This window comes from Camelus bactrianus, chromosome 15, assembly GCF_048773025.1.
Source record: "Camelus bactrianus isolate YW-2024 breed Bactrian camel chromosome 15, ASM4877302v1, whole genome shotgun sequence".
In the NCBI taxonomy this organism is placed as follows: Eukaryota; Metazoa; Chordata; class Mammalia; order Artiodactyla; family Camelidae; genus Camelus; species Camelus bactrianus.
The window spans coordinates 31,562,796-31,574,948 of record NC_133553.1 but is presented as its reverse complement, the minus strand read 5'-3'; the positions used below and the strand labels follow the sequence as shown (position 1 = coordinate 31,574,948).

General features: G+C 47.5%; 1 protein-coding gene across 1 annotated transcript in view; it reads right to left on the bottom strand.

Annotated features, from left to right (window-relative positions):
• The window catches only part of DPYSL5 (dihydropyrimidinase like 5), an 81,829-nt gene extending 74,039 nt beyond the window's left edge, over window positions 1–7,790 (bottom strand). The window contains exon 1 of the mRNA XM_074341794.1: window positions 7,542–7,790. The gene's annotated coding sequence lies outside the window, so the exon portion shown is untranslated. The remainder of the gene's footprint in view (window positions 1–7,541) is intronic.
• Between the last annotated feature and the right edge of the window lie 4,363 nt (window positions 7,791–12,153).

The window sequence follows — 12,153 nt, the reverse complement described above, 5'->3', positions numbered from 1 at the left end:
CCACAAAAAAATGAGCTTTATGCTATAATTCTAATCCCCAAATAAGAAATCTGAACTTTGTGATTCCAAACTGACACTTGTTGAGGAATTTTTTTAAGCCACAGAAATTACACAATTCAAAATTGTTATTTTGACCCAATACAATAAATAAAACAGTCGAATAAAAATCCCTTGTTAATCTTGTTCAAGGCTGACAGGATATCTCTGGAATGATCTTTGGACCTATGTTGCAATTATAATCTGATTCTCAGCTTTTCCCTTAGAAACAGGAGTAAGAAAGTTGCTGTAGCCAGACCAAGGCTGAAGCACAGCCATCCATTTAAAAATGTTCATTTCTTCTACTGTGGAATCAGACATGGCTAAGATCTATTTTTTTTAACTGAAGAATAAGAATAAGATCAAGACACAAAATTTTGCCAGCCTTTAGGACTTCTAAAAAACAGTTGAATCACAGCATTGCATGCCTTGGGAGTGACATTTTTTTTTCCCAATTTCACCATTTATTGTACTATTTGGCACGGTCTACTAAAACACAACACATGCATAGCCCTGACCCGAATTCCACTCCTAAATATATACCCAAGAGAAACACACATACATCCACCCAAAGACATGTACTAGAATGTTCCCAATAGCACTATTCATGAACTAGAAACTACCCAAATGGCCATTAACAACATAATGGATAAATAAATTGTAGTACATTTACACAAGGGAATGCTATATAGCAATGAAAATTAACATATAAAATGCAACAAACATAATGCTGAGCAAAAGAAGCCACTCGTGAAAGCGTACCCACTATATGATTCCAACTGTACAAAAGTTCAAAAATAGGCAAAGCTGATCCATGCTGATGGTGGTTTGTGAACTTGGAGGAAGAGTAGTGACTACAAGGGGGATTTTGGGTACCAGTAATCTGTGTCTTGCTCACATGCTGATTACATGGCTGTATTTAGTTTGTGAAAACTAATTAAAGCTACACACTTGATGATTTGTATACTTTAGCTGTTACACTTCACTAAAAAGTTTAGAAAATACAAATATTTAAAAAATACACCCTCAGTCCCCCAAAGTCACCATTTTTTATGTGTGTAGCCCAAATACTGGGCAACATGCCAAACTTAACACATTCCAAGTAACTTCATTAAAGTTGCGTTTCACATCTGTTGGAAACAGGAGCAAAAAGACATTAAATAAAAAATCGGGGGCTATGTTTGGATTTTATAACAGAATGAAAATATCAATCCACAAAGGCAGAAATATGGTTGAAATGCTAAAAATGAGAAAGGAGGCGACTTCGCCATCAATAGTGGATCATGCTCTGGGGAAGGACAAAGGGAAGGACAGGACCAGACAAAAGCAGGGAGAATAAAGACCCAAGGCCTGAGAAATTCGGGGGAGCCCATGGTGGATTTGAAATTAACAAAGGAAAAGCCTGTCTATGGACACTGAAGTGACACAAAGAGGGTGTGACCGAGTCCTGGGCTCTGCTACTGTGTACGGAGACACATTCACAAGAAGCTGCGGCAGTGATAGACTCAAAAAACTTTGCAGAGCCAATGAAAAGGGCCGGATGTTAGGGGGTGAGGAGGGACACAACACCCAATTCAGAATGCAGATATTCTCCCACTTTGAATCCAGAGAATCTAGTCGTTCACAAAACCTCAACTTCACTTAAGCCATGTGATTTTAAGTTTAAATGGAGAGCCAGAGGTCTCGATGGCTGGAAAATCCTGTAAAATATCATCTTAATCATTCAATCAGTCATTCCTTAGTATTATCCATTGAATGCTTGCTCTGAGCAGTATTTTGTGCTAGAAGCTACATGGATGAAAAAAAAAAGGGCCAAAGTCTATTTTAAACAAAGTAAGGAGCACCATTTTGTAATGGAATAGCCCATTGCTAAACTCTTAAGTTTATTACAAACCTTACACCCAACAAGTGAGGTAGCTTGGGATAGCGTTCAAAAGCACGGACCCTGTGATGGTTAGATTTTTGTGTCCACTTGGCTAGGCTGTAGTAGCCAGTTACTCAATCAAACAAAGCTCTATGTGTTGCTCGGAAGGTATTTTATAGATGTGGTTAACATCTACAATCAGTTGACTTTAAGTAAAGGAGGTTTTCCTTGAAAATGTGGGATGGCCACATAGAATCAGTTTGAAAAGCCTTAAGAGACAAACTAAGGTTTCCCAGAGGAAGAAGAAATTCTGCCTTAAGACTAACCATTACAGGGTCCGTGCAACTTCAGTTCCCACCTGAGAGTTTCCAGTCTGCTGGCCTGCCTACACACATCAGACTTGCCAGCCTCGACAATCACATAAGCCAATCCTTATTGGTTCTTTCTCTGGAGAAACCCCGACTTATACAGACTCTCAGCAGACTTCTGGGGTTTAAAGCTTGGCTCTGCCACTTCCCTAGCTGGGTGGTTTCTGTACCTCAATTGCTTCAGCTGTAAAACGGGATAACAACAGTATTGTATTTAACTCATAGGAATAAGAACCCCACATGGCACAGAATAAGTGCTTTGAAAGTGTTTGTTAAATAAGTAATTCTGTGCTACCAAGTTTATTTCTTAGCTGGAAAAGGTGAGATATCTTTATTCTCAACAATTTGCCATCAACCAAACACAATCACTCTTTCCTACACCAAGAACAGAACAGCCTTGAAATGATAGCATCTCACCCGTTATGGATGCCTGATTGTTCCTTTAGATGGTGTAGGAGCAGGGTGAGTTCCCAGGCCAACTCTATCTACAGGGATGATTTGGCTAACCTGGGGTCAGAGCTCCTCTGGAACATTCTTAACCCTGTAGGATTTCAGATGCTGAAAACAGTTGTGCTTAAAGGGCTCAGAGTCAGTATAGAGTTATTCCTACTTTTTGCAAGAGTGGGAGTTTCAGAAAGGAGTCCTAATCATTTTTTCTGTTCTTACTGTTGATACCCCACAGCAGCTTGCCCTGGTTGGGATGAAAGATTAACAGGGGGAATCAAAATGTTGCCTTTGTGGACACACCTTCTGGAGGGAGAGTATGCTGATGGTGCTGATGGTGACCACACTTATTGGGCACTTCCCAGATGCCAGACTCTACTCTCAGTGCTATACATATATTAATTCATGGAAGCCCCATCGTATGAAAAAATTGAGCCCCTGTGAGAAAAGTAAGTCGCCTAAGGATAGACGGACAGAAAATGGCAGAGTTGGGATTTGACACCAGGCTTTTTGGCTCAAACCCAGGCTCTCTCTCCTAGGTACATTGCCTGAGTCTGGATTGTAAGGAGGGAGTCCAGGTGGGAGGAGGCAAGGCAACAAGCACAAAACTGGGCTGTGATTGATGGGAGGGTGTGAGAGGCTCAGAGGACGCTATGGTTTAGTCCATTTATTTTAAACTGAAGAAATTTCAAAGATTGAAATACAACAGGGGGAGGGTATAGCTCAAATGGCAGAGTGCATGATGCACGAGGTCCTGGGTTCAATCCCCAGTACCTCCTCTAAAAATAAAGAAATAAATAAACTTAATTACCCCCCCCCAAAAGAAATAGAACAAATCATAAAGAGTATTCTTCCATGAATTTCTTTTGAAGTATATAATGTGTCTGCTTTTGTACCTAAATATCAAAGTTCATTAAAGATTCATACCATAGCAAAAAAAAAAAAAAAAAAAGATTCATACCATAGTATTTGACCCTTTCATCTTCATATTAAAAATTTAAGGCAAATTGACCTTGAAATTATTTCTTATTTATTCACTAACAGTGCAAGGAAATTAAACACCCTCTTACTTGTTATTCTCATTTGATTTCATTTTACACCAACTTCTCCCTACAGGTTTTCACATTGACAAAGATTTCCTGTATTATTGTTCTCCTTCAGGCTCCTGTGAAATTAGTCTTAGAAGACTTTTCTGAAATATTTTCCCATAGCTCAGAAAACAAAAATGTATGAACAGGATCAGATTCTATCAGAATTTGGTTAGTTTTTACACCAGAAAGAGATTGGGTCTTACATTCACTTTTCTAACAATACCAACTCTCTGGCTCTCAATATTTATCTAAGTCCTAATTTACCCCAGAGATTTGTCCACAGTTGTCATGGCCTTTGGCCTACAGTTCCCTGGAGCTGAATTCTGTGTCAGAGGAGCTATTATTAAGGAGGGAGAATTCTCAGCTATCCAGGGCAGAAGGACAGGGAGAAGTAGGGGTACCACAGATGAAGCCTATGCCAAGTCCTCAAATCTAATTTTGGCCAATTGTGCAGACTTGCCTTGCTGGGTGACTGTTCTCATTGGTGGAAACATGCAGTGCACTGAGAATATTGAAACTTGCCTGGTTTATGCCTGCAATTTGGAGAGGCTATGCTGAAAACAGCCAGGTGTTCATGTCTCATGAACATCTTTTGCACACCTAGCTGAGGTCTCCAAGGTCAGGGAAATAGGAGTTAAGAATGGGATGCTGGAATTCTAGGGACAGAAAGTCCTTCTCTGAGGCCACCTGCCTCTCTCCTCTGTTTCCCAGGCATTTTCAAGGGGCGGGGGGAGGGGGGTGCTGCTTTCTCTCTCTCTTCTCTGTAGAAATGGGCTGGTCATACTGACACTCCTTATCCATGAACTGACCCCCCAGGAGGAAAAGATTGGGTCGTATGTTCACACAGTGCTTTAACAGGATTACACCCTTAAACAAATCCATAAAGTTCTTCCAAGAGGAATAAACCAACAAAACATTCACCCCTCAAACTTTTCCCTTGGGAAATGACATGAAAACACATTTCCCATTGGAGTTGTTTCATAAGAAAAAAACCTTCAGCGTCAGATGTTGGGTGTTCGAACACTGACTTTCCTGGTTTTCACCTACTCCAGAAATAGACAGGTCTATTAATTTAGTTTAAAACATCCAATGAACAGCATTCCAGCTAGTCCTTCCAGACCAGTTTTGCAAATTCTGAGAGGCACTTCCTCAAAGCAGCACCCTTTAAAAGGAGCAGGACAGAGTCTACTGCTGCTGCCACTGGGTACGGCCCAGGTAGGAGGCCTTCATGTTGGCAGCTACCATATGTTCTGGGCAAGAGGCAACAGTCACATCACAGCCCCTCACCTTATGCATCAACCCAGGTAAGAAAAAAAATCCTGAGGTTTCAAGGCTAGGTTAAGAGAGCCAAAATGCTCATTGGTCAACTTCATGCCGAATAACGTCACACCAATTTGTCCTATGATGCTCTGTCTGTCACTTAGCCAAGCTTCCTCCACTCCTGGAATAAAAATTCTTCTGCCTTGCTATTTTTCTTCTTTTTTTTTTAATGAATGGCAATTTAAAAGTATAAATCTATGCTAAAGAGTCACTTTTAATATCAGCTAAATGATTATCAAAGAAAATCTGTAAAACAGCATGCTGGGTTTGGCTGTCATTTCACATGTCAAGATGCTGCAGCCTGGCATGAAAGATGCTTAGACAGCAAGCAAAACTACGAGTGCATGGAAAGCTCTGTTGAGCCCCTTTTTGTGTTTCTATTTCTGTTCATCTGTTTTCCCATGGGCAAGGAGACACCTCCTATCACAGAGCCGTCCCCGTCTTGGGTCAGCAGACAATACCGGCGAAATGTGCAAAGGACGGCTACGCTGGCCTGGGTGTGGCCACTGGCAAAGGGAAGCAACGGTCCCCTGGCTGCAAGCCCGAAGACCAGTGGCCGCACCGTGCCCGGTAATCTGCACGCCTGCTTTTTCCCATTTTACCACAATCCGCACCAGCCCTAACTGCTCCCTCTATGAACAGACAGCAGACCTTCGATGTGGGCCCCCTCGTCAGACAAAGCCGGCTACTCAGGGAACCCGCTCAGCACCGAGGCGACCTCCGTAGGTCGCTCCTGACCGTCTTGGTTATTGGTCAACCGAGGGGCGGGAGGCGGCGCCGCTGCCAGAAGGTATTAAAGCCAGGGGCGGCGTCTGTCTGCCGGTCCCACAGTCTGGGGACCTGCGTCTCACACCAGGGAACTAATGGCGGGGCTTGGTGCCCCAACACAAACCCCATGGGACAAGCACGTGCCCTGTGATTTCTCCGAGAGCATTTTCTACAACCATAAAGCTGTACACTTGAGTTCTGGAGGGCCCTAGTTCGCTGTCGGGCGGGTACCAGGGCTGGCTATTGTTCTCCGGGTCTCCCCGGCGGAAGGCGTCCCCCATTCCACCTCCCTGGCAGCATCTGCCGCCGGACCAAGAAAGAAAAGGGTGTGCCTGCGGCGCCGCGGATTATCACAAAACCCTAAACGAGTCCCTACGGGCTGGTGTCAAGCCGGGAGACAAAGCTCCTCGCATGGACAGGCATCTCGGTCCCGGATCCGCCATCCTGGGCCTGTCGCCCCGTCCTGGAGCCACGCCCAGACAGCCACAGGACCTCCAGGACCCTCGCTAGAGCAGAGGGTCTTTCGGCTAGAGATCCGCCCCCCAGCTGCCTGCCCCTCCCTTCCCCAGAGACCTCCCTCCCCAGGGAGACCCCTCCCCCTCACCGCGCGGGTCTCCTCCTCCCTGGCGTCTACCCTCCTCAAGCCCGGGCAGTCTCCACCCTCCTGCATCCCTCCTCCCCCCACATTCTCGGTCAGTCCCAGCCTCGTCTCGTGCCACCTGCTCCAAGCTCCTCTCCCTCCTCAGACCCTTCTCTTTCCTCCTCAAACCCTAGTCTCCACTTACCCCTCCTCCCAGACTCAGTCACCTATCCCCACCCTGTTCCCCATCTCCCATCTTTTCCCATCCTTGCTCAAACTGACTGAAGCCTCGCGTCCGCCTCTCCCCATCCCAGCTTCTCTCCAGCTGACTCCTGCCTCCTCCCCAGGCCTGGGGCGTCGACGTCTCTCGCCCGCCAAGATCGATGCAGCGGGGAGGGCTCCCGCGATGGGCTCAAGCGAAGGATCCCGCTTGGCGCCCGCTCTGGGCCGGGCAGCGGCAGGCGGCCTTTGTGGTTCAGACAGGTGCCTCGGAGGCGGCAGGCGAATCGTCCTCAGGCGTCCGCCTCGTTATTGGGACTAGTGGAACGGACCGCCAGGTCGGCCCGGGCTGGGAAAATACCAACTCTGAGGGGAGAGGGACAGAGGGTGTGTATGGGTGATGGGTAGGGGCAGATGACAGCAACAATCTAGGGACTCGGACAGGACCGGCCCACGGCCAGAAGCCCCCGCCCAGCCTTCCAGCCATTCACTACACCTCGACGAGTGAGGCTGGGCGCCTACTGTGCGCTAGGAGTGAACCCTCTCCAACCAAGCCATCTCCTCATCCCAGTTCTTTACAATCTCCCGAGCACCTATTAAACGCCTACTATGAGCAAGGCACCGCACGGAGCTCTGTGGGCTTACAAAGAGAAACTGATTCGGGCCCCAGTTTAGCCTGGGGTGCCCGGCCTCAATCCCAAACCACACCTCTCGCCGCGTCCCCAGCGGCCGGGCCCAAGGCGCACCCGGACCCCCGCCCTATTGTGCGCCTCCCGGAGAAACAAGAGTGTGTGAGATGGATGTTCCAGCCCGGGGAAAATGAGCCCACCGCCCGCCCCGCCATCACCCACTCCTTCGGGATGCCGCGGCTGCGAGGGTCCGTCGGTGGGTGGGTTCTCCTCCTGTCTCGCGGTGGCGCGGGAGCTGCGGGTGCTCGGGGCGGCGGCGGCGGCTGCACGCGCGCTCGCTCGATCGCCGCCTTGGCGCGCCGGGCGCTGGAGTCTGAAGCCGAGAGCGGGGGAGGGGACTTGGGTGGGGACTGGAGGCAGTCTCGGCCAATCACGGACTCGACGGCTCCTTCCCCCGGCTCCCCACCTCAAGCTAGCAGGTTCGGGGGAGGCGGGGACCCGTGGCGCCCTACATCCTCCGCGCTGCGCGCGGCCGCCGCCTTGGGACTACAACTCCCGATAGGCCTTGCTGCAGGGCCCGGGTCCAAGAGGGGATGGAGGGCACGACCCGAGAACCCGCCGACCCCCTCGCGCCCTTCTCCGCGTTCCTTTGGATTTCCATGGTAACTCAAGACACTTCACAAAGCCCAGGCACTGGGACGAGCTGATGCACGCGTCCCCTGGGAGGGCTAGCGCGTCCCCTCCCCTTGCAGGACCCCACCCGAGGGGCTGAAACAATGCCCCAGTCGCCTCTTCCCAGCTGCTGCCAGGCCTGGCTAAGGTCGCTTGGCTCCCTTCAAGACCCAGTCCGACGCCATCGAAATGGGCGCTCAGCAGGACTGCAGGATGGAGAGGGCGGGGGTGTAGTTATTGGAAAATGTTCTCACGTACAACGTGGATGGCAACTCGGGGCCACCTAAGTGCTCATTTCTTCCCTCTGGGGCCTCGAATCAGGAGTTCATTATCTCAGCAGCGTTGAGCAATGGCTTCTTTCTCCATCCAGAGCTCTCAGGTCCAGCTGCCTGTTCCATTTCTGACATCTCCTTTCAGGGCATGGTGAAGCGTCTGGAAATGTTTTATAACTCAGTTTACATTCGCTTCACCTTTTTCCCCCCTCACGTTTTGAATAAACATGTCGTTTAACAAAATCAGCAAATCTAAAAAAGGAGAGAATCACCAGGCCTTTTGTACCACCTTCCCGACCCCCTCTGGAGCCTTTACCGTGTATGTTATTTCATGTAGTTGTAATAATAGCTGAGATACGGCTTAGTAATTTGCCTCTTTTCACTTAATGTCACTCCGAAGGTGTTGTTATCGATAAGGTGTTAAAATGCACTGAGGCCTCACTTCAACCTCATACCAGGGTTCCCCGGGGAACCCCAAGAGGCTGTGGCAGAAGCCCCTCCCCTGACAGACTCCCTGGAAGGAGTGAAGGTGAGGGAGTTCCCTTGCTGTAGCCAGCAGATATGTTTCTCTCTGAGGGGTAATTTCAAACAAAATGGTGCTTCACTACTCCAGAGGGTCCCCCCTCCCTGTCTCAGCAAAAATTTCCCCGGGCGCCCGCCCCCACTGCCCGCTGAAGTGAGGTCTCCTTGGGCCGCTTGCTTTGCAGTCCGGCAGGCTTGGCTGGCATTTGGGGCTTCACTTCTGGATTACCCCCATAGAGTCTCTACTTCTGCTGGGAGGAAGGATTATTTCCCTGCCGTCTCCCCCATGGTAAGCATGGTATGCAGAGAGTCCCCAGATGAGCCTAGGGACTACCCCCAAAGCATCCCAACCCAGAGTAGGCCAGGACGTGACTATGAAAACTAAGGGGCAGTGGCTCCTCCTTCCCCCACTGTTTCAGCTTGGGGCACTGCCCTAGGGATTCCCCCAGGCCGACCAACTTCTGCGCTGACCCTGAGATTTCGGTAAAATCGGTTGAGTTTGAGGGAGGTGAAGTGGAGCCCAGAGCTGGCTCCCGGCAGCTGAGTCTGCGGGCACGTTCCGGGCTGCACTTGTTGCCTAAGGGGGAGGGAGCCCTCTAGTGGCATAAACGTTTTCTGCATCATTTAGGGGACCTCACGTTTGGACTCAGGCTGCCTCGCTTATTTGAGCCTACCCCCGTGGTCAGAAAAGAGCCGTCTGTTGGCCTGGGACGTTGCTGAAAGTCTCACCCAAACCTGAGGTGGTAAATGTCCCAGGTAGTTGATTTTATCTGCTTTTATTTATTTTTAATTGAGGCTATCTCTCCTGGGAAGGAGCCCAGGGCTTGGAATCATACATCCTTAAGTTGGAATCCTTGGATTCTTGACCTTGGGAAAGTTACTTAATCCATCTGAGCCTTAGCTTCACACAGACGTGGGAGACCAAAATACATCCTTTTAACCTTTCTGTGATAATTACATGAGGAAATGCATATAAAAGGCATAGCACACACTACCTGACATATAGCATGCACTCAACAAATATAGCTATTTTCATTCATTTATTCAGCAACAGATGGTTATTGAACAGCGTGAGGGGTATAAGAATATGATGTTCCCACTATATCGGCCACAAAAGGCAATATGCTGTGACTTTTATTATAAAGCTACTATGACCATCTTAGGTGAAGTGGAATGGGAATTCAGACAAGAGAGAAATCCATTATGAACAGCTCATCAGAGAACAGAGGAGCTGGATTTGGATTTCACCTGGATGTTGACATGTTGGGTGCTTCTCAGCCAAGGTCTGAGATTCCAGGATGAAGGAGTAAAACTTTGTGGGGAGGTGGGGGGAGTTTATAGCTCAGTGGTAGAGCTCATGCTTAGTGAGCACAAGGTTCTGGGTTCAACCCTCAGTACTGCCATTAAATAAATAAGTAAGTAAATAAATAAATAAATAAATAAACCTAATTACCTTCCTCCTCCTCCAAAAAAAAAAAGAGTTTGTGGGTAGGAAAGCTGGGGGGTGGGGTGGGTTTGGAAGACAGCTGAGGATCCCACCATGGCTTCAAAGTCAGGTCCATGAATGGGGGTGATGGGAAGAGACGGGAGATGGCAAGGTAAGGTAGGCTGGCTTCAGGACCAGACTTCACAAAGCTCAGGGCTATTGGTTTTTATGAGTAAATGTGTTTGGGGTTCCAAACTGGCTTAATAGCAAGCTTCCAGAATAACAGACCAGTGAAGGGCTACCACAAAAGGAGAGAGAGGAAAGACTAGCAGGTGTTTTCAGAATACATTTGACCCTTACACCTCCACAGGGCAGGTAGCATTGTTCATTTCTTGCAAATGAGGCTCTCAGAGCTTAGCTTGAGTGACTTGCCCAGAGAGTCACGCTGCTCTAAGTAGCAGAACCATGGTCCAAGCCCCATCTGCCTGATGCAGGGCTGAACTCTTCCTGCTCCAACACCTCCCCCCCTGCAATCCTCCAGAAGGTGACAGACAATGACCATGAATGACTGCCTCTCCAGGGGAGCTGATGCCAAGTCCTTGGCACCCAGATGTTCCTCCTGCAATTTCACCCTGTTCCTCCTTGGGGTGCCCTCTAAGAAGGGGTGTTCTCCAACAGTCCCGAGGACCCTTGTGTTCAATTTCTTCCTCAGCCTTCTCTTTTCACTTCTTTCTCCCCTCACACTTCTCCATGACAACCCTACTATGGAGAGCACATCAAGAAATCTACTTAGCCATTAAAAAACTGTGAGCCAGCAATCAAACTTCTATATTCAGGCCAGCACCACAGGGGAGGGGCCAAAAGGGAGTCGTGAAGATGGACAAATGGACCCTGAGAGAGAGAGAAAAACCAGAAGAGGACTGAGAGCATTTCAGACCCCGGAGCTGTGGCCACCGGTCTGAGGCAGAGATACAGGAAGGGGGACCTGGGGAGGCTGAGGGTGGCGGTGCTTGAGCTGAAAACAGAAAAGTCAATTCCACTGGCTTATCCTGACCCTTGAAATGCTGATGAGCTCTTCAAAAATTTAAATCTTTTCTTCTGGCCTAGGAAATTTTTTTTCCTGCTTTGACTTTAAAACTTCAAAGTTTAGTTTTGAAATAAAATTTTGTCTTCTCTTAGAACTAGAATGCCAGTGAACCAACAAGAAGGAATCACTGAATGATTCCAGCTGCCCTGGCCCCACGGTGGAACGCTACCATTTTAAATCTGCATTTATTTCACGTACATAGAGAAATTCTTCAAGCCAAGAGGAACCTAGAAATTGCATAGTCTCCCAATGCCAACATTATATATATATAGATAAGGATAAGGAGGATTTGTTTTAAGCCATTTTCTCCCTTAAGAAATAAAATTCATCTGGGTGTTAACAAGAATCATAGGACAAGAAGCACAACTCAGAGATACCTAATCACCTTCAGAGAACAAAAGAGTTACTCTAAGAGCCAGATCTTTAATCATGTTTTTGTTCGCCCCCTGTCACACTCCACGACACAATGCTTTATTGAACCCCTGACCAGGGCTAGGGGGCTGAGAATATTGGAAAGAATTCCCTCACTCCAGCCACTAAGCTGGGTTTTCATTTGTAAAATGAGTCCAAAGAAACAACAGTAAAAAATATATATGTATGTGTGTGTGTATATATATATATATATATATATATATATATATATATATATATATATATATATATGTATGTATATAAACTCATCTGTCTTTATCTGATTTTTTGATACTCTTTTATGAAGTCAGCCCTTCTGTTGAGCTAATTTTCCCCCTGTAGTTGCATGAATCAGAAGCTCTCTAAATCAGAATTCAAGCAAATATTTATTGAGCATTTCCTGCATATTTTATGTACCTTATTCATTTAATCCCCACAGCAGAC